A 22608-nucleotide genomic window follows, 5' to 3' on the forward strand; every position below is an offset into this window, starting at 1 on the left:
ACACATCGGCTAATCCCGTTGAAGTGTAGATGAGTTAGTGGCGGGTGGCGTGGAATAGAAAAACAGCTCATTTTAGAAGATACACAGTCGTTGTTCCTCTCAAAGCTGGGCGCCATTTGTTACATAGATTTTGTGCTCATTCGTTATATCTTATGGTCATTTTCTGAGCTTATACAGGCAAGCGTCTGCCTTGGATTCAGACATCATTCAATTCATTTTCATCTTAATAATAATAACTAAGTATTCTGCTTTTAAAAAAACAAACAAAAGAGATACGTTTCCTGGTTGAAGCCGCAACCCCGCAGCATAAAGTAATGGAGAGATTATCATGGAGAAAATTACACTTTACAAGATTACAGTTGAGAACAGACAAGTTTGTTGAAAATGTGTCACCATTATTACTGCCGATGCCAGAACTCCAGACACCTCTTTTTTCCTTTTCTTGCTTTTATTTGATTGTATTTATTTATTTATTTTATTTTATTTATTTATTTTTTCATTCCTATTACACTTGTTTTTTTTGTAATACTACAGTTACATTGGTTAATTCATTGGTGGTACGAGAGGTGAAGCAGTTGATGTGTGTTGCTCATGTTTATGTGATATGAACATTATTATTACTAATGGAGAATTATCTTGTTCAGATAATGTAATTGATGTATTTATATATGCATCTCCTCCAAGTTGTGTGTTTTCTGTATTATGTGTGATGAATGAATAAAAATACGTGCAAAAATATTATTATTATTATTATTATTATTATAATAATAATTATTATTATTATTATAGTAATAATAATAATAATAACTTGTTCGTTTCATTACACTTCTTTCAAAAATAGAATATGTAGTAAAATTCTTTAAAAAAATAAAAATAAAATAATTCTTTTGGTCAGTTTTTTCTCTCTTTATATCTTTATTAAACATGATATACTCTGTAGTACAGCAAAAGGTTTTTGGCTATCTTGCCTTCAGTTGCCTTCGGTTGTGTCTAGAAGGTAACCTTCAAATTGTGAAAACACTAGCTGATCGGCAATGGCTCCAATGTTTCGAATTTGGACTGCTGTTACCAGCTTGTTTAAACGCTAGCTGTTAGTCCAACACATTGTTCCTTTAACTATTCAAGGTCATTGCCTAACCGTAAACATCTCCCGAGAGTTTCGCAATCCGCATGTTACCTTCTAGACACGACCCCGCCGGCTCGGCCGTGGCCATGTTGAGAGCCGTGCGGAGGCAATAGATATGCTCTCAATCTCACATTCAGCACCTTTAAATCAAAGTGTGCCTCCAAATCAAATTGTACATGTCAAAGTGTAGAGCTGATTCTGCTTACAGTGGAATCCTCGGGACAACTTCTTCCACGAGTTTGACTCTTTGACTCAGCACACAGTCACAGGAAATCAGTTACCAAAGGGGACATGTTTCTCTGACTGTGGCCAGTGATCAGAGGTGGCGGGTTGTTCACAGGATAATCAGAACATCTGACAGACTGATGTTGCACTGAGACTAATTCCTCAAACTGGCTGTAATGAAGTGGAAATCTTGTGGAAGGGTGTTAGTTCAAATTCCCTGATGAATTAGAGAGAAGTGTTCAGAGAAAGAGAACAACAACAACAACAACAACAACAACAACAAGAGTTGGATTCAGTGTTCTTTCGGTTTGAGACTAATTATCACCAATATGCACCGACTATGAACTGACAAACAGGACAGTATAATAATGATAATAGAAATTACTCTCCTAATGAGACCAAAACAAGGTTCTGACTGAAGAAATAGACTTTAACAAGATTTCTATTGCAACACAGTGCACTGTATATAACACTGAAAATATCAATGCCATTAACTAGGCATTGAAATGTAAAGGCACAGCTTGCTTGTTTTGCTCATTTGTTTCAGTCAGTTTTCATGCTTATATAGCTTTGACCTATGTTATCTGTTCCGGAAACATTAAATGACTGAGCCAAATACTGAATGTCAATAAGACCATGTGCTGAACAATTTACACTGGAAATGGGAGCTTTCCTGGGAAAATAGGGCACTTTGGCACTTGAGCTGAGCATACACTGTACGATTTTAGAAATGTTGTTGTGTACTTCTTACTCAAACTGTACGAGGAGGTCGTTTGCGATGTAAAGCCGAAGCTCACGATTTATGTGCTCACACTGAACGTGATCAACAACACAAAGCAATGATAAATATTGTCCAGAAACCCTCACAGGTACTGCATTTAGCAGAAAAAATATGCTCGAATCAGAACATAACAAACTGCAGCCTAACAGGCAACAACAGCTGTCAGAGTGTCAGTGTGCTGACTTGACTATGACTTGCCCCAAACTGCATGTGATTATCATAAAGTGGGCATGTCTGTAAAGGGGAGACTCGTGGGTACCCATAGAACCCATTTTCATTCACATATCTTGAGGTCAGAGGTCAAGGGACCCCTTTGAAAATGGGCATGACAGTTTTTCCTCGGCAACATTTAGCGCAAGTTTGGAACGTTATTTAATTGTACGTGTAACATATAAAAAAAAAAAAGGCCAGTCGGCTCCTGCGGACCGTTCTGGCCGTTGACAGTTGTCAATAAAGATTTGTTTGAAAGCTCAGAGGCAGGTAAAGTTTGTTTGCTGGCAGAGATCTGTACGGGTCACATTGCTAACAAGGTAGAAACGTGCTGCCTTGATCATCCGTGCCATCCTGTCTGCTAGAAAGTTTAAAAAAAGAGCCGCCAGGCGTATACGGACTCGCGGGTGGCTAGGAAGACGTGGACAATATGGCTTGACCATTTTGCAGAGAGAATTGGAGGTAAGCCAGCTACGTTTTACTATCTCTATTGTACATTATTATCTGGATAACTATGCTCTAATTACTGCAAGAAAAAGTAGAAAAAAGGCGCTGACGTTGGGGAATCAGCTTGTGGTTCTGCTTCAACTGTGCGAGAGTCCTTTGGACGGCTTACCAAAGTTTCTGACATGTCAGAAATTCATCCGACTGTCCGAGGACCGGTCGGGAGGAGTGTATTGGTCCTCGTCCTCCTGTAGACTGCTTGGCAAACGACGCCCGACGCAGCTGAAATTCGGCTCTGACTCTAAAATGAATCGTGCGGCTCAAAATGTGGGTCAGAAACGGGCTAAAATCGTACAGTGTATGCCCAACTTTAGACAGCATTGGCCATGAGTGTGGATGTTCAGTTCATTTAGGGAGGAGTTTAGTCATGGCTATTTATTTATTTATTAGTTGTATAATATGTTAAATGCATAAGGGGCGACAGAGCAAAAGTGAGAGTGAAAGTTGGGTCTACAATACAAGACAAGCAAAACACAGATGTTTCTTTTAACTCAATGAAATCCGTTCACATGGGGTGGTGAGACCCTGTCTGTGCAGGGTGAGACATATAGAAGGAGCTTTGGTGACGTAGGACAAACCCGGTGCGCTCAAATTCGTGACAAGCTTCATTTCTTCGTCTTGGTATTTCTCAGAACATTGCACAGACATATTATTTAAATGGACGAACTCTCTGCGGTGTGACGTCCTATCAATTCCATTCATTTACATACAAAAGCTATTCCTATAAGTGCATTTTCATCAGACCATTTCTAAGGAAAAAACAGCGTTCTGACGACAGTTTGTCCATTATACACTAAAGAGTTTTCACGGTGCTGTGCAATGTGCAATGATTTGTCATCCTCTATAAAGACACCTGAACAATACAAAGGTGTTTGTGGCTTTCGGGGGGGTGTGGTGAAATCATTCAAACAATAGTGAGAGAGAACTTCTTAAAAACATATTCAATAGTTCATTTAAAATTCTCACATGACAATGATAAACAAGGGCTAACTAATTAACTTGTGCCTTCATTCCACGGCTTCGCTGAATGATGATCATTGTGTGCAGCCGAGTTGAGAAACTCATCAAATCATCGATTCAACGGTCTCATCATTAGTGTTGCACGTCTTGAAACGTCTTGTGCTGGTGTTCTTAAAGAGTGTTGCTGCTGCTGCTGCTGCTGCTGATGATGATTTATTATGCACACAGTTTAACATAATTTTGCATAATCTACTAATGACTGAAGACAGGCTGTCTGTCTTCAAAAATGTCACTAGGGAGAAGCACCTTGTTGGGAATGTCTCCTGGTACAGTTCAGATCAGTTTGTTATTATATTGATATCAGTCTGTTGGTGTAAATGTGTTTTGTAGAAAGCTACCCACAATGTTTGATAATGGCGTGTTAATAGTTTTTATACTACTATCCTTTATCACCATATTGGCTCTTACTCAGAGAGGGTATACCTCAACCACTCAGCCTGGATGAAAACACGCCATTTATCCACCAAATATGCAGATGTATCCTCTGGTGATGCAATCACTTAACCTTGTAGCATTTACAGTGGGCAGTTGTGGTAGTAGCGCCTGTGAATCATCATCACCCCGAGGTGCAGGAATATCAAAGCAGAGGACAGACCCTGTAGCAGGCTGGATGGGTGCTACACATTACACACACACACACACACCCAGAGCCAAAACATGCTGTCGAGTAGATGAAAGCAACGTTGTAACCAGCCCAGCAGATCTGCTGACGTCGATCCTGTTCTCCAGCTCACACGTGGGGACACGTGCTCGGTGCACATTTTGACATCCACTCGGAGATACACTTAAGACACACCGACACAAAGACACACTCATTGGTTATCGCTCTTTGGAGAGGCACACATGTGCTCACGTTCGCTGGCATACAGTAGCGTGACAATGCAGCGGCTTAATGATTTAGAAACATAAATTAGCAATCTAGAGACTTAATATTCAGCCACTGTCTCTTCATATGATTCATTTTGTAATAAATGTAAAATCATCAAGAGGCTTTTTTTGGAGCTTGTAGTGAGGGAATTATGCTAAACACAGGACGCAACCTACGGGGTCTGAAAAGTGAAGCCACTCCTCTGGTTGCAAAAAGAAGTCTGATTGTATAGAAGTCTATGAGAAAATGAGCCTACTTCTCACTTGATTTATTACCTCGGTAAACATTGTAAACATTGAGTATAGAACGATTAGGATACAAATCACGATAGGATGAATTAAAGGATCAATATGTAGTCGGGCCTGGATGAACATCATAATGTTTTCAAGTTTTTGCTAAGCAGCATCGTCTTCACAAAAACCCTCTGAATTGCATTGGAGTTTTACTTGTGCATATCCCTAATTTCGTTCAGTACCTGGATGACATCATGTTATGTTATTATGGACATGACACACAGTGTGACTCAAAGCATCAAAGACATGAACCTCTGAGATAATAATCTCCACTCATCAGACGTCCCCTGATAATACAGATACTACAAGGAGATGTATTATGTCTAATTATCAGGTCTTATTCCCTACTGAGGGAGAGGATGAGTGTCCCCCGGTGCAGGAGCACATAGGACGCATTAAAGGATGATATGTAGACAGCAGACCAGGATGACGACCACCACACCTGCGGTTGTTGACTTTGTCTCAGAGGGTAAAATTAGCAGTATTAAAAACAACATGATTATTGGTGGGGAGCCTTTTTACTTTGAGGGTATTTGTTTGTCTATTAACCGTCTTCCTTTCAGCAGCTACATGACAATACAAAGCTATAATTGATAAAGCATCACTAAGGCCGCCGAGCACGCGGCGCACTGAGATCAAAATCAAATCTTCTCAAAGGCCATGGCAGAACTGCGACAACAACAAATAAAAGCCAATGGGCTTTGATTGCTGCCACGTGTGCATGCCTCCAGGTCCCAATGTCACACGAGGAGTTGTACTCTTGCCACGTGGCCTTGGGGGGGCATGATCACAAGGAAACGCATGCAAACTCTCTTGGTAAAGGACTCGTGTGTACAAATAGAACCCATTTTCATTCACATATCTTGAGGTCAGAGGTCAAGGGACCCCTTTGAAAATGGCCATGCCAGTTTTTCCTCGCCAAAAATTAGCGTAAGTTTGGAGCGTTATTTAGTCTCCTTCACGACAAGCTAGTATGACATGGTTGGTACCAATGGATTGATAGGTTTTCTAATTTCCTAAAAATTGAAGGTAGCGTTAATGCATTCAATAAATTAATGTCGTTAATGCGTTACAGAAATTAGTGCCGTTAAAACGAATCTGAAACAGTGGCTATATCTCACATTTTGCCATATGATTCAGAGAGAGAGCCAAAGTCCCTCCTAACTGACCTCTCTTCCACTACCACCTCAAATTTGATGGGTTTTCACATAATAGGAGTTTTTCAAAAACCCCTCTGACAAAGTGCTACCTAAAGAAGATTATTCTCTTTTTATTTTATTTATTTAGATTTTTCAGTTTAAATGGACTCTAGTGCCATGTTCTTTTTCTCTCGTTGCCGTTCTCAACATCTGTACGTGGCCGTCTCTGTCGGAGAGAAGTCTCGCCTGAGGAGGGCTAATTAGACACACTGACAGGAAGAGACCATGTGCACCTGGAGACACATTTGAAAAATCTGGCCTGCTGTCAGGGAACAAATTGCCTCAATCACACTTGCTCATGCAGTGCACCTACACCTTCGCTCATTAAATAACTTTTTAAGCTATTTATACAATCACATCACATGTAGCCAAGGCTGAACCTAAATTGACCATTAATGCACCACGGAGGGGTCTTAATGTACTATAGAGGGAGATGTGCGGCCAATGAAATTGAGCATGATTCTACAGCTGTCTCAAATGTATCCAGGCACGTGGTCTTTGCTTTCGAATAGTATTCAGGTTTCTAGGTGCAGATACTGTAAACCACTTCACGTGGTCGCAGAGCATTCTGTAGTAGGGTTTACATTGGCACGTGCAATACTCTAATGTCTTGTTTCATCTTGTCTTGTTTCATTTCATCTCATCTCATCTCATCTCATCTCGTCTCGCCTCGTTGGATGAAAGAGGATGCCAGGTCCTTCTTTTTCAAAGGGGGCCTTTCCTTTAGTGTGTTATATAGATTTTTGTGCATGTAAAAGGTCTGCAAAGTTACAAAGCCCAAAGTCAACACCAAAGGGAGTTACTCTCCCCCACAGAAACACTGCTCCTGAACTGCCTGAAACTTCCTTTTCTTCCGTAACGTGCTGATGTCACCAAGTCACACATTTGCATAATACCTGCCTAGCAGCTAGTTTGGCCCGCCCTCAAACAAAGCTAGTTAGAGTGGAGTCCGTGAAGTTTGGTTCGGTTGACCAATCATAAACAGAGCATTTCAGACAGAGGATGAAAGGAGGTAGATGCAGCACAGCCGGTATGAGAAAACTAAAGCGTTTTTTGAACATTAAAGCATTTAAACATGTTCTAGTCGAAACACAAGTATGAACCTGAAAATAAGCATAATAGGTCCTCTTTAAAGTCTATCTTAAGCCGGCCCTGCCTCTTAAAGTCTGTGTGGTGGTCTTTATTTCAGGGATGCAGCCTCTTATTCCTGTAGAAATATCTGCCAATGTGAATCTGGGTAACATGGATTTCTAACATCCCTGGTCCTGACTTTATCGTTGTGTAAAAAGATTTAAAAACGGTAGTGTCATCATCAATTTCGTTCTGACTGACTTCACTCTTCTATGTTGCATGTTGCACTATGAACTCTGCATTTACTTAAAAACCTGGCACAAATGGTTCCTTCGATCAGCTCGATTGAATCTCTGTTAGCGACGTGCTAAGTTACCGTACAGCTGCTATACAGGGACCGTCCTATTCATCACAGGCATGTGGGCCCGCTGATCTCAATGACACACTAATGCAACTAAACTCGACAATCCCTCTCGATCAAAGACATACTCTACTGTACATGCAGAACAGATTAGCACGTGCATGCGGGCGCAAATGTTTGCGTTAAATGACACAAAAACAGGAGTACAAGTAGGTTGGACCCAGGTGGGTCAAGTCACTAGCTCAGGCAGTCAGTAAACAGCACGTACAGCTGTTAAGGGAAAAGAGAGGACACGTGCAGAGCTGGTGGTCGGTTGGAACATACATTTAAATGTGTGTCTCATTCATATCATAATTAGTCTGCGCGTGTGTGTGTCCCTGTCACATCATCTATAAGTCCAGTTAAGATGAGCTTTTGTACTTACGAGTGCATCTTTGTGCATACATGTGCATTTGTATATGACTATTGATGTGTTCTAAAGAGTCTATGGGACAAACCCTGCCATTATGTTAAACTCATTAAAACACACAATGAATCAGATAATGAGTGAAGGTGTTCTTCTGATGGAAAGCTTCAGATCGACATTTACTCAGCAATGGGGTTCAATTTAAAACTGGAAGTTGCACTTCAGGCAGTCGACAAAAGCCACCTGTTTCAGTGTCCAGACGGCAGGAGAAAAAGAGATCAATGATGAGGCGGGAGTCATTAATGAAAGTCCTAATCAGACTTCCACGTGCGAAGGCGCTAATGGGCCCACATGTGCACACCATTTTCAAGGCTTCACGTGGCAAACCGAGAACAGTGAGTTTAGAGGGAGTTTTGTTCGGCTTTAAAGGAACACATCGCTGCTTTTGCATTTTTCAGACAGTGTAAAGTTACTTGCATCGATTTTCTAAAGCATAATATAAGTTTGAGGATTGATTTATTTACTTCCAACAGGCGGCAGTTGTTGGTAGCTATCGATTTCACTGCGGCATGAAAATCTAGAAAATTCCCTAATTGTCAAAGTTTCTTTAACACACCCACCTGGAGATTTTACAAAAACCCTGTAGATAATAATTTAACTTTTAGAAGAGAAAAAGAAACCTGACCTTTGTGGGTGGATTGCCAATCTCGAGCAAGTTCTTTTAAAGCAGCAGTGGGTAGAAATGGACCAAATATGATTTAAAAAAGTCATTTTTATAAAACGGTCCTGACAGTAGTGCATGAGACAGGTAATCTGAAAAAAATCATGTTCCTCTGTGTCTTTCGGTGTCCTCCGGTGCTTTTAATGGCATCTGCAAGATTTCACAGACCAGAGGAAAATAACCAATCAGAGCCGAGTTTGAGTCTGCCGTCCAGCTTCCGTCTAAGACAGCCATGAGTCAATCACTCGCGAACTCTGACCAAATGGTCAAACTAGGCAGCGCTGATCAAATATGAATCAATATTCTGTTACTGTAATGCCTATTTCTCTCCTCTAATGTTTTCAGAAACATCTTGTAGTGTACTGTTTAGCTGTAAAATGAGAAAGTTTGTGACCCAGCAGCCATGTTAAGATCTCTTCAGGAAATATCAAGCACCGCCCACCAGCCAGAGCACAGCCAATAGGAACGCTCAATAGAAACGCTCTCTCTGAAATGATCTGTGATTGGTCAAAGTCTTTTTAAATATTTTTAAAGCCTGAAAACAGAGCCATGATGAGGTGCAGAACTCTAGTTATCTCTCAGAACACTTGAATTACAACATGCTGAAAGGTTATTATGGATTTTTTTCCCAATGATGCCAAAAACTTTTTGCCTATTGAAGCTTTTCCCAGAATGATTATTTATATATGAATTACTCACCCCGTGTTAAATCTGTGAAAAAAAACTTTGTTATTGTAACAGGTGGAATTCTTCCTAGCCAACACATAAAGCCTCATTGTTTGCCCTGCCCTCCATTATGCACTTAAAACCATTAGCATTTTTCTTCCTGCCCCATCAGAGCAAACAAACCACACACTGCTCCCACTGGCTCTTGTTTGTGTCTGGACTGGCACAACCCGCTAATGCAAACCACCTCATCGTGTTTGTTTTGCTGAGGCATTACAAGGAAATTAATTACTCTTCTGTGGCACAGAAAACATGCAACTTTCCCTCAGGAAACGGCCTTTCTATTTTGTTTTGAGATCAGTCAAGTGCACAACTGTAACACAACTGTGTCTCATTTATAAGAGGGCCGTCTGTGTGCTCTTCAGGACGCCGTGAGGCAGCACTGAAAACAAAAACAGCACTCTGGTACTGACTGAGGGTTTTTATTCAGAGAGATGTCGCAGATATCGAGCCCTCATACACATATGTTATGAGCTGCTGAGTAAAATTAAAAACAACATGGAAGAGACAGGTGCTTCGGATTACATTTCACAACAAAAGGAAACATCCCTACAGACATTTGTGTCTCTTTTTAAGTAGCAGTTTTTTTTTTTATTGTTTTACTCTTTGTCCTTTTTCTGCTCATTTCAACAGAAAGTACATTAGACATCTGATGCATTTATTACAAAAAGTCGCCTAGGCTACATGTTCAGTCTTGAAAAAAAAATGTTAAAGCTGAAGTAGGCGAGATTGGAGCAAATATGATTAAAAAAAAGTTATTTTTATAAAACGCTATATTGTGACAGTAGTACATGAAACAGCTAACCTGAAAAAAAGCATGTGCCTCTGTGTCCTCCGGTGTCCTCCGGTGTCCTCCGGTGTCCTCCGCACTCCTCCTAACAGCACTTCACAGACTGGAGGAAAACATCTGAGGTCTGCTGTCCATCTGCTGTCAATCACTCACGAACTCCGACCAAACCAAGATTTTTTAAAGCCTGAAAACAGAGCCATAATGAAGTTCAGACGTCTAGTTTTCTCTCAGCACACTTGAATTACAATATGCTGAAAGGTTGTTATGGAATTTTTGCCCAATGATGCCAAAATTATACTGCCTACTGCCACTTTAATAGGCACCGGAGAGCTATAAGGTCACTCTGATTGTGTGTTTGTGTTCTTCTTGGGGACATCTAATTCTCTGTACTCTCTAACTTGTTTTTGAATTGCAGGTACAAGCATTGGGACACAGGTAATGCTGTAAGCTATTTTGTAAAGAGTGTAATTGAATTAAACAGAGTGAAAATAGAACATTGGAAATGTGGTAGTGACAAAAGATGAGGAGCACAAGAAGGAAAACAAAACCCTCAGCCTCCGCCAGCTGCACACACGCCCTGCTCAGCATTCATGAAGGACCTTTGCGTATTGTATAGGAGGGACATAGTCCAGTTATCTTTGTACATATAAGACTTCCATTTATAAATACCATCAGAAACTTAGGAAATCTGATTTGAGTAGGAAATGTATAATATCCTTTATATGCTGTATGCAATGTTAAGAGCAACAAAACACATTGTTATTTGTGTGAGTTCAGCATGTTCTAGTTGTTGCCACAGTAACCCAGTTTCTTACTTTAACTCCAACTTTACTGACAGCACATTAAAGAAAATTGCGTCTAAGGAAGGCTGAAATAAGTATGACCTTAAAAGTATTCCTGTTGGTAAATGTCAGAACTATTTTAAGTGCTGTCTTGGAACTTTATTTCAGAAATATACAAGAAGAAGAAATGCATTCCTAAGTTATTCAAGGAAATAGCTGTCACGACTTTAATGGTATACCAATGTTAAAGATGACCTTGATTTATTCAGCACCTTTCTCAACATTAAGTAATACAGTGGAATAAAATCAGGCAATTTAAAGTACTCAAATTTAAACAAACTATTCCTGTTGGTAAATGACAGAAATATTTTAAGTGCTGTCTTGGAACTTTATTTTTAGAAATATAAAGGAAGAAAAATGATGTATTAGTAAGGTCAAGGAAATAACTGTCACGACTTTAATGACACCACTGAAAATATATCTTATGTAACTATATAATATAAACAATAATGATGACCTTGAATTATTCAGCACCTTTCTCAACATTAAGTAATACTGTTAAATAAAATCAGGCAATTTGAAGCACTAAAAATAAAACACTAAAAAATACACAATATTAGAATAAGATATTTAAACTGTACGAAGTAAACTTAAAGCCTCACACACACCAACCCGACATCAGAGAACTTGTGGCGATGAAGGCTGCCTGCTGCATTGCCTCAAGTCATCTTTGTTTTACCCGACAAGTTGCACTCGAACACACCGCAGACTACAGCCGACGACCAGGTAACACGGATGTTCTGCGCCTGCGTGAGATGAAATAACCCTCCACACCGGCAGGTCACGATAGTCTGTATTCGTCATTCAAAAAGGGAAACCGGAAGACCGAGGGCTGCAGATAAACAAGCCGTGGCTTGGCGTATCAGGGCCTTTAAGCTAACTTAAAGGTTCAGTGCGTAGGATCTGGCGGCTTCTAGCGGAGAGGTTGCTGATTGCAACCAACTTAAACTTCTCCCCTGTACCAAGCGCCAAAAACGCGAAAAAGTAAATGGCCCTCTCTAGAGCCAGTGTTTGGTTTGTCCATTCAGGGCTACTGTAGAAACATGGTGGCCGGCTCCGTGAAGAGTACCCGCTCCATATGTAGATATAAACGGCTCATTCTAAGGTAACAAAAACATATTTTCAGGTGACTATACACTAAAGAAAACATACTTATTGATATTCTATTCCGTTTCTGACAATAAATCCCCATAACTGATACGCACTGTTCCTTTAATAAGAGTAAATATAATATGTGCACAACTCAGACATGTAAAAAATGCTTATTTACCCAGTGCTGATGGCGCATATGCACAATAAACAGCCCAGCGGGTTATCAATTATGCCTTTTGTTGCATCTCACATGCCCATTCAATAGAATTTATTTATTCAGCTGCTTCTTGTTTCTCTGGTTAGTCCTTTGAGCGTCAGGCGTCTGTCGATCACTGTGACTCACTCAATGCTCAACCAGGAGAGACAAACCTGCTGAAGTAAAACTCGTAATGTCTTCCTGTGCTTCAAGAATCAAAAAGCCCATATAAGCTGACTCATTTCTCTTTAACAAAGTGCCCTCTGTCTGAGATTTATTAAAGAGAAAAGGGCAAAAAGGATGCATCAGAGATTTTAGCTGAGGTGTAGAAAGGGCACGATGTTACATTACGGACAAAAACTAATGCTTGATTTGTGTTTTTTTACCTCTCGTGGGTTTCTGAATAGTGCGTAGGTGACCGCATCTCTTAACCCTCACAAAGGATCTTCTGGCTTTCAGCACCTACATACGTCAAGTTTAAACTGAATGGTAAATGTACAGAATGAATGTCCACTACTCTTACATCAAGGGTAATGTTGAGTATAGTGTGATGTTGATGTCACAGTGCAAAGTGTGACCCTTTGCCCTCTATGAAATTATCCTTATTGAATACCAATTAAAGCCTAATGCATTAAATAATGATCAGGAAATTCAATTTAAAAAAATGGAGATGTTTATTGAAATTTTAGACGGAAAAAATATTGTGCAAAATTTGATTTCCTGTTAATGAAACATCTGGCTTTTATGGCAATTTATTTATCTCAATTGGCCTTAATTTAGAAACATTTATTTATCATCTTTTACAATTTTTTTTTTTACATATATAAGATATAATTTGTGTGTCATATTCATGTTACATTTATATTATACATAGTAACACACATGCTTAATATTGATATTGATCTGAGGTATTTTTCATGTAATTAATTATTTAAATTTGTTTTTATTACAGCATATTTCAGCACAGTAACTTACTGTATATTGCATTATGCCATAATTGTTTTGAATAAATATCAGGCTAATGCACATAAAAAACATTCATGTGCATTGATTTAGGGTATTTCATCTAATTTACATTTATTGTATAGTTTTTCTACTTATTCTTTACTCTCCTCTACTCATTACCTGTACAGTATGTAACTGTCTAAACACAAATACTGTTTCACTCTAAATGTCTTATGAAGATGCTCCCTCTTCAGATAAGACAAAAAATTGAACAATTGTTCAGCAGCATTGTATTAATATGCCACCTAGTGGCCTTGTGAGTGTTTGCTGCATGTTAAAGGGCAATGCCAACTGATGCATGGTGATTTAATGATGGAGATATAAATATAAAAAAACATTATCAATGAGTAGTTTATTGAATATTTGAAAAACAACTATAACCTGGTTAACTTATGCTTCAATAAAAGCCCTTTTTAGGTTCAGAGTTCCCTGTATAAGCCATTCACATTTGCAGTTTCCTATTCACTAAAAGCTACCTTTTCTTTTCTTTCATTTCTTTATGAATTTGTATATGTTTAGATGTTTACATTATTTAAATTACTTCTTGGATAGGCTGTGGAGACATTTATATGGTGGCTATTGGATACAATTTATCAGAAGTGCTGTACAGCATTTCAATTTCTCAGACCTTCACAGCCGATGAGTGTCCGTGGTTCAAACAGGACTGGGTTGTGTCTTGCGTGTGCACGCGTGTGCACGTGTGTGCATGCGTCCACACCGCAGGAGGCTGCAGTCACATGTTGATTAACCGTTTTTGAGCATCTTGGATTCTCTTGACATTCATGTGAAGGCCACTCGGGTCCTGCTTCAGTCAAGATCTTTCTGACAAAAGCAGAAACTGGCAAATTGGGCACCGTCAGTGATGCCCACGAGGCAGCGATGGAGGACATGGACATAAGGAAAGGCCGGCAGACGTTATTAGAATAGATGTTACCTTCATATTTAAATGATAAACACTTTAAATCCTTTGTCCCTTATTGTCTTTCTTAGTATTTACCTCTTTTTTACTCTCAGAACAAAATGAGTAAAGGAACTAAACTAAACTAAACTTAACATATAAAGTAACCATAAGGGAATCTAAAAATAAAACGCGGTTATGTCAGAGTTCTACTGCAGGTGAAAGAAAACAACACTTCTCTCCTGCAGCAGCTGTCTGCGATGAACACCCAGTCAGCTGCTGCCGTATAAAGAGTTGTTTTGTCTCACCTGGAGTAAGTGCAGTGTGTTGCACCGTGAACTCTGACATAACTGCGTTTTTATATAACAGCCATCTGGTTTCCCGGTCCCGAAAACCACTACCTCCAACTCTGAAAGTGGCAGATTGAAGGTATGGTCAGCTATTACTGCGTAGCTGTGACTCGTGAGTCACTAACAACAAACAAACAAACACAGTCAATTCCCCGATAACTGCATCATGTTTCAGTTTTGGTTCTGTTCTCTGCTTTACTGTAGCAACTATTAACCCTTAAACTCACAGCTCAGACTCCATCTATTCCTCAAACTATTTATTTTAGTTAGTTAAAGCTAAAGTTGGTAAACTTGAGGAACTGGCAAGAGGAAATCAATTAACAGCACAAAACCAGAAACCAGAAACCCTCACAGCTACTGCATTTAGCATAAATCTCTCTCCTTTCACTGAGGCTTCTCTGTGCCGGACCATCAGCCGTTCTGTGACGTCTCTCTGCCTCTCCGGCTGGTGGTGCCTCATTCCACATGAGAGACCTGGACCTCCGTCCTCCAGGAGATTTAGCCTCTCTATAACAACTAACTTCAGTCCAAGGGGGGCTTATTGGCATGGGTAACATATACGTTTACATCACTCAGCAACTGTGAATTTAAAACAAAAATATGCTCCTCTCTGTAGGTACCATGGTGGAAAGGAGGTTGTGTTGCTCTGGCTCTATCTATCTGGCATGGAGAGGAGGTTGTGTTGCTCTGGCTCTACCTATCTGGCGTGGAGGGGAGTTTGTGTTGCTCTAGCTCTGGCTCTATCTATTCGGCATGGAGAGGAGGTCGTGTTCCTCTGGCTCTATCTATATGGCGTTGAAAAGAGGTTGTGTTGCTCTAGCTCTGCCTCTATCTATCTTGCGTGGAGAGGTGGTCGTGTTGCTCTGGCTCTATCTATTCAGCGTGGAGAGGAGGTTGTGTTGCACTGGCTCTATCTATCTGGCGTGGAGAGGAGGTTGTGTTGCTCTGGCTCTACCTATCTGGCGTGGAGAGGAGGTTGTGTTGCTCTGGCTCTACCTATCTGGCGTGGAGAGGAGGTTGTGTTGCTCGGGCTCTATCTGGTTAACTTTGACAGCCTTAATACAAATAGAAGATATTATCAGCTTCTAGATATAATGCATTGTGAAAATATCATTTTTAGCACCTAACTAATTGGGAAAAAAAGCCCCAATAAATGGTCAAAAACAAAACAGATTTCTAAAGACTCAATTTAGGATTTTTTTAGGTTATAGCCAGCTGGCTCTTGGTTGTCTGTTTTATTTTATAAAAAAAAAATGATAATAGTGATGGTCAAAATCGTCTTCCACAAATTCCTCTCTTCTTTGTGTAATTACATCTTTTCCAGGTCTCATTTTTACTCATATTTTTTATTTTGACATGCAAAAGGAATAAAAAAAATGCACAAATTGTTTTGGCTCATACATATGTTCCTGTCTCTCATCACCATGGTGTGTGTGTGAGTGTTTCACAATCCATAGAAAATAATATAATCCAATTAATTTCAAATGAATCCATCCATCCATGGAAATTAAGATTTGAGCAGCATATTCTCAATAAACAAACATTAAACCATATCAACCATATAGAACTAAATGTGTTGGTTGTTGGTTGAAAACTGGAAAGTGTGTTTATTAATTCTGCATCCTGTGCTTGTCTCCATGACAACAGGGACTCAGATGGAAGCTTTGAGTGTACAGTGGCCTAAGTGTTGAATGAAACCTCCTCTGTTCCCTGTGCTTTTTTTCTCCCTTTTTCCTGTCCTCCCGCCTCCTCTTCTTCTTCTCTTCTTCCTCCCTCCTGAGCTCTTCTTCTCTCTGACAATGAAACTCAGAACACATCCTGTACAGACTGGGAACACACAATAGCCTAATTAAGCTCACTGTCACAGGACGTTCATAACACCAGCATCATGTTTGCATTTGTAGGCAGTACAATGCAGCTTGGAGATTAATAATGTGCTTACCAACTGACTTAATTATACTGTACACATAATACAATATAAAAGAGTTGCTTTACAGGTATGATATTATATTTTACTGGGGTTTTTTTACCTATTGACCGCTGCCTTCTGCAAACTGCTAATCTTCCTATGTTCTTTTGTTTGTTTCTTTCTTTTTCATGCATGTTTTCTTGTGTTTGCAGTCCCAATAATAAGATGTACTTTTGCCTCTTCAACGCTGTAAACTAGAACACACACTCTGTGACCTGGTGAGATGAATGTGAAATAATACATCAAATGAAATACTGGTGAGTGAAAAAGAGAAATGAGACCTGAAATGGGTTCGGTACGTGGTATATATGCACACAGAAACTTGTTCTTTCTCAGTTCATTTTCACAAATCTCCTCAGCCCACTGCCTACTGTAATAACAGCCATCTGCTCCGCATCGCCAGCCCATTATTATTATCATGGAGCAAGCACATTAACGGCTGCACTTTTGACTCAGCTCACGAGCCTCCCTCTCCTCTCCTCTCTCTAACTCATCTGGCCGGCATTCATTTCCTCGCCTGATATGGCGTTAATAAAATATGACCACAAATTCGGAAATGAAATCTCTGTTTACTTATGAGGGTAATGGGCATGCCTAATTGTTTTATTTGGATTCATGTCTATATTCAGCACACATCAATATTTATGCATGCTATAAAAGTATATCAGAGAGAGACGTATTACATTGAAGTGGATGTATAGGCTATTGTGAATTATAAGAAATCCTGCCTTGTTTAACCCTCTGAGACCCACAATAGACCCGTTTTTGTCTTTTTTAAAGGGTGGTACGGGGGGTCTTTAGGGGCAGATAGCAGGTCAACATGATGTCACATGGAAGTGGTGTACATCATCTGAAAGCTGGGAACCTGAAGATTAATTTGAGATGCAGCTCAGCACTGTGTCTTAAGTTGTTCTAGACATGAATCATAAATAAATATAAATGAAAGGATTAATTAATTATTTAACATAAATAGTGAAAGTGTATAAGGGTTTAGAACATTATGATAGAAGTATATGATGTCCATTCATGCTCTATTATGTCTCATAAGTTGTTGCAGCAATTTCTGGGTTGATACCATTTGTTACACAGATTTGGTGCTAAATTTAAAAAAATTTTACCACTCGAGAATTGATAAAAATGATCAATAATCCCTCCAAAATCCCACATTAATACACCAAGACCTTGAGGAACACCAAAGAAAAAGCCATGCTGTGATTTGATATTAAAAACTTTTGACATTTGGAAATTTCTGCAAGAAGTGCAGTTTTCGGCGATTAGATGGTGAGCACATCTGTCTTGCCATCCATCCTCTGAATGCTCTAGGTGTCTAGTTTGTGGCTGTAAAGTTTCATGAGGCTGTGATTATCCTAGAGGTCACCACAGGTCATTTTATACGGCGAGGTCAAGTTTAAAAAAATGGTCTCGCTACAATGAAATCTCTACTATGGGGACTAACATCATCACACATGAATACAGTTTAGCTCATTGGATCCAAAAGAGTCTCAGCTTTATAGTGATACCTAATTTATGTAATTCATTGACCCCAGTATGAAGGAATATTCAAATGCACCATTTTAGAACAGGCGGAAATGACTATAAAGGGGAGACTTATGGGTACCCATAGAACCCATTTTCATTCACATATTTTAGGGTCAGAGCTCAAGGGACCCTTTTAAAAATGACCGTGCCAGTTTTCCCTCCCAAAAATTTAGCCCAACTTTGGAGCGTTATTTAACCTCCCTCCGGACAAGCTAGTATGATATGGTTGGTACCGATGGATTCCTTAGTTTTTTCAGTTTCATATGATACCTGTATATTCACTCTAGAACTGCTGCAGCCTCTGAAAGACAGTAAAGTCGGTCATCTCAGAGGGTTACATATTAATCAAGGTTATATGTGGGATGTTTTTTCAATATAGTATCTGGTATAAATAGATTATGTTCTGATTTAAGGTCACATACACAAAACCACTATTATAAAAGAAACTTGTTTACTGTGTCTTATTCAACGATTATAATGGTAAACAGATGCATAACCTATACTCATACTAGTCTCGTGATTCTATTATCTCCACAAAATGCCAGCTCTGCCTCCACACAATCATACTTGGATCATATTAACTCACTTTTCCAAATGCAGAGACACAGTGACAAAGCAAGTCAAATAAATTAACTATCAGCCAGCAGCATCGTGTGTTTATGAAAGTGTATTATCCTGCATTATCTAGTGGGAACAGAGCCTCTGCATGTGTAAATGACCCGTCTAACAGCCTAACGCCAGGGCTCAGACACAGAGCTGTTGAAGAGTTATGAGAGCGGTTCACTGAGCTTGCCAACTTGCCATTTTTTTCAATTGTCCTAATTTAGTGGGTGAAGTGGAAGGATTATAAAAGTGATATAAAAACAGCAATGTGGTCAATATGGTCAAACACATTTCTATATTTTTGAGTTTGGCCAAAATTCAAATGGAAAAGTTGCTAATTTGGTAAATTGTCAGCCAGGAAGTTGTTCACTCCCTCCACAAATTGGGAATGACTTTTAACCCATACAACTGTTTGTTTTATTCAGTTAGACAATGGAAACAAATAGAAAAATTGGTGGACAAAAAGAAGTAAGAGATTTAAGTCTACATAAAATGATGTCACTCGAGCCCTCATCTGATGCTTCACATTCTCTACATCAGAAGATCAGTCATCTTGAACCCTGTTCTGGTTTACATTAGGGAAAACATCCAGCTGCCCACTGCTCCTTAAACTGTCTTAAGCATTCTTTATTCCCTTTCTCATACTGCGGGATGTAAGAATCATTACCAGTTAGATTTATACAGTATACCCTTGTTATTATGGGTCTGCATTGCCTACAACTTTAACCACCATTTCGTTGTATTCATTTAGCTTGGTTTGTGTAAAAAAATAATTTATATATATGTATATATATATAATTTTTTTTAATTTTTATTTTCCTTACGTCTTCTTATTTCTTTTGTAAACTGATGTCAATGTCATGTTATTACAGTCATTATTTGTTTTAAATATATATATATATTTTCTTCTCCTTATGTCTTCTTTTTTTCTTTTGTAAACTAATTTCAGTGTCATGTTATTACTGTCATTATTTGTTGTTGTCTTTTTGTTTTGGAAAAACAATAACATAAAAATATAAAATATATATATATAATCAGTCAGTGCTTGAGACTAAATTTAGTTTATTTACTTTTTTGAATTTTGTTTTGTTAGTTATATTTAGTTGTTTATTTTCCTGCCAATCTACTGCTCTCTCCACTGAGCACTCAAGTCCAGTAGGGGATGTACCTCTAAGCTGGTTTAAGAAGAAGAAGAAGAAGAAGAAGAGTTTGAGACTACAGTTCCCAGAGTTCTTTGGTGTAGTCACATGATCCAACAGCACAGGTGTTCTGATATATGATAATTAAGCACAACTAGTTGTACAGTTGATATGACAAATGTGTTAGCAAACAGGTAGCCTACTAGTTTAGCTGCATATCCAGCAGAAATGGAGCAACATTAACATCTGGAGGGAGGGAGTCCTGTTTCTGACCACCTGCTGAATGTAAGTCCAATATATATTAACTCTCCTTTTAGCTCTTTTCTGTTACCCTGAGTTAAATATCTGTCTCTGTAGCTAGTTGCTAAATTCTCCACTGTGTTCAGTTAGATAGCTTTAACTGTCTGTTTGTTGCTGAGCAAAGTGAGGTTATCACAGCTTTTAGTTTAAAACAGAGCCGGTGTTGTGTCGAGTACTGTTTCCCGTCGATATGTGTTTCCCTCTAACAACAACCGGAGCCCTTTCCGGTTGACCCCATGGGACCTTATTTCTGAAAAATATGAACGGTAGTCAACGGAGAGATAAATATTTATAAGTATATAAATATATGATGTTGTTCAATTTAAAACATAATTTTGCAAGTCAAGAAAGTCTCAGTTTGTCGTAGTATCATTTAGTTTTGTGTGAAACCGGGTTATGTTTGTTGTGTTATGTTCTATGTTTGTTGTGTTGTGTTCTATGTTTGTTGTGTTATGTTCTATGTTTGTTGTGTAATGTTTGCTGTGTTATGTTCTATGTTTGTTGTATTATGTTCTATGTTTGTTGTGTTGTTCTATGTTTGTTGTGTTATGTTCTATGTTTGTTGTGTTATGTTCTATGTTTGTTGTATTATGTTCTATGTTTGTTGAGTTATGTTCTATGTTTTTTGTGTTATGTTCTATGTTTGTTGTATTATGTTCTATGTTTGTTGTGTTATGTTCTATGTTTGTTGTGTTGTGTTCTATGTTTGTTGTGTTATGTTCTATGTTTGTTGTGTTATGTTCTATGTTTGTTGTATTATGTTCTATGTTTGTTGTGTTGTTCTATGTTTGTTGTGTTATGTTCTATGTTTGTTGTGTTATTTTCTGTTTGTTGTGTTATGTTCTATGTTTGTTGTGTTGTGTTCTATGTTTGTTGTGTTATGTTCTATGTTTGTTGTGTAATGTTTGCTGTGTTATGTTCTATGTTTGTTGTATTATGTTCTATGTTTGTTGTGTTGTTCTATGTTTGTTGTGTTATGTTCTATGTTTGTTGTGTTATGTTCTATGTTTGTTGTATTATGTTCTATGTTTGTTGAGTTATGTTCTATGTTTTTTGTGTTATGTTCTATGTTTGTTGTATTATGTTCTATGTTTGTTGTGTTATGTTCTATGTTTGTTGTGTTGTGTTCTATGTTTGTTGTGTTATGTTCTATGTTTGTTGTGTTATGTTCTATGTTTGTTGTATTATGTTCTATGTTTGTTGTGTTGTTCTATGTTTGTTGTGTTATGTTCTATGTTTGTTGTGTTATGTTCTATGTTTGTTGTATTATGTTCTGTGTTTGTTGAGTTATGTTCTATGTTTTTTGTGTTATGTTCTATGTTTGTTGTGTTATTTTCTGTTTGTTGTGTTACGTTCTATGTTTGTTGTGTTATTTTCTGTTTGTTGTGTTACGTTCTATGTTTGTTGTGTTATGTTCTATGTTTGCTGTGTTATGTTCTATGTTTGTTGTATTATGTTCTATGTTTGTTGAGTTATGTTCTATGTTTTTTGTGTTATGTTCTATGTTTGTTGTGTAATGTTCTATGTTTGTTGTGTTATTTTCTGTTTGTTGTGTTACGTTATATGTTTGTTGTGTTACGTTCTATGATTGTTGTGTTATGTTCTATGTTTTTGACTGTTTGTTGTGTTACGTTCTATGTTTGTTGTGTTATGTTCTATGTTTGTTGTGTTATGTTTGTGTCATTAGTTTTTGTATGTCTGTGTTTGCACCTCGGTCCACGAGCAACGACATTTAGTTTTAGCCGTATACTTTGTATGTGGAAGAAAATGACAATAAAGTTGAACTTGACTTGACTTGAAACCGCCCGGTGAACTACAGGACCCTAGCCAGCCAGCTAGCTATCTAGCTAACTCAGCAATGTTCCACACACAAATGAAACGTTATCTTACCTGATGTGTTTTATCCAGCGACTCCTGGTCTTTTTATCAGCCGGGAAACCAAAGACCGAGCCAGACCCGTTGCTCATGTGAGTTCATCCCAGTACGAAACACACAGACATCATAGCGTCAGTGAGAGAGACGTCACTTATGCGACTTTTGGGTGTTTAGTCTTTCTAATTCGTTTTTTTTCCACAGTCGTATGCTTCAACAGTTTTACAACAAACTGTAACTTTCTTGACTTGCAAAATTATGTTTTAAATTTACAAATATCATTTGTGTGATTCGTGGCGCAATTAATTCATTATTAAATTCACCGAAATAAGGTCCCATGGGGTCCACCGGAAGAGGGGCGCTATCATTATAACAGAAGGGAAACACTATTTTACGGGGGAACAGACTTCAACATAACACCTGGTCATTGGCCATTGGAAGGATAATAATGTCATTTCTTTTAAAAGCCAATGTCCTGTAAATTAGAAAACTATTAGGTCTA

At 38.6% G+C, this 22608-nt stretch overlaps 1 long non-coding RNA gene across 1 annotated transcript in view; it reads left to right on the forward strand.

Annotated features, from left to right (window-relative positions):
• The first annotated feature begins 20053 nt into the window (after positions 1–20053).
• LOC119502538 overlaps positions 20054–22608 on the forward strand; it is a 73471-nt gene continuing 70916 nt past the window's right edge. Inside the window, exon 1 of the long non-coding RNA XR_005210095.1 lies at positions 20054–20219. This is a non-coding gene — a long non-coding RNA (uncharacterized LOC119502538). The remainder of the gene's footprint in view (positions 20220–22608) is intronic.

The sequence above is a fragment of the Sebastes umbrosus genome, chromosome 14, assembly GCF_015220745.1.
Source record: "Sebastes umbrosus isolate fSebUmb1 chromosome 14, fSebUmb1.pri, whole genome shotgun sequence".
Classification (NCBI taxonomy): domain Eukaryota; kingdom Metazoa; phylum Chordata; class Actinopteri; order Perciformes; family Sebastidae; genus Sebastes; species Sebastes umbrosus.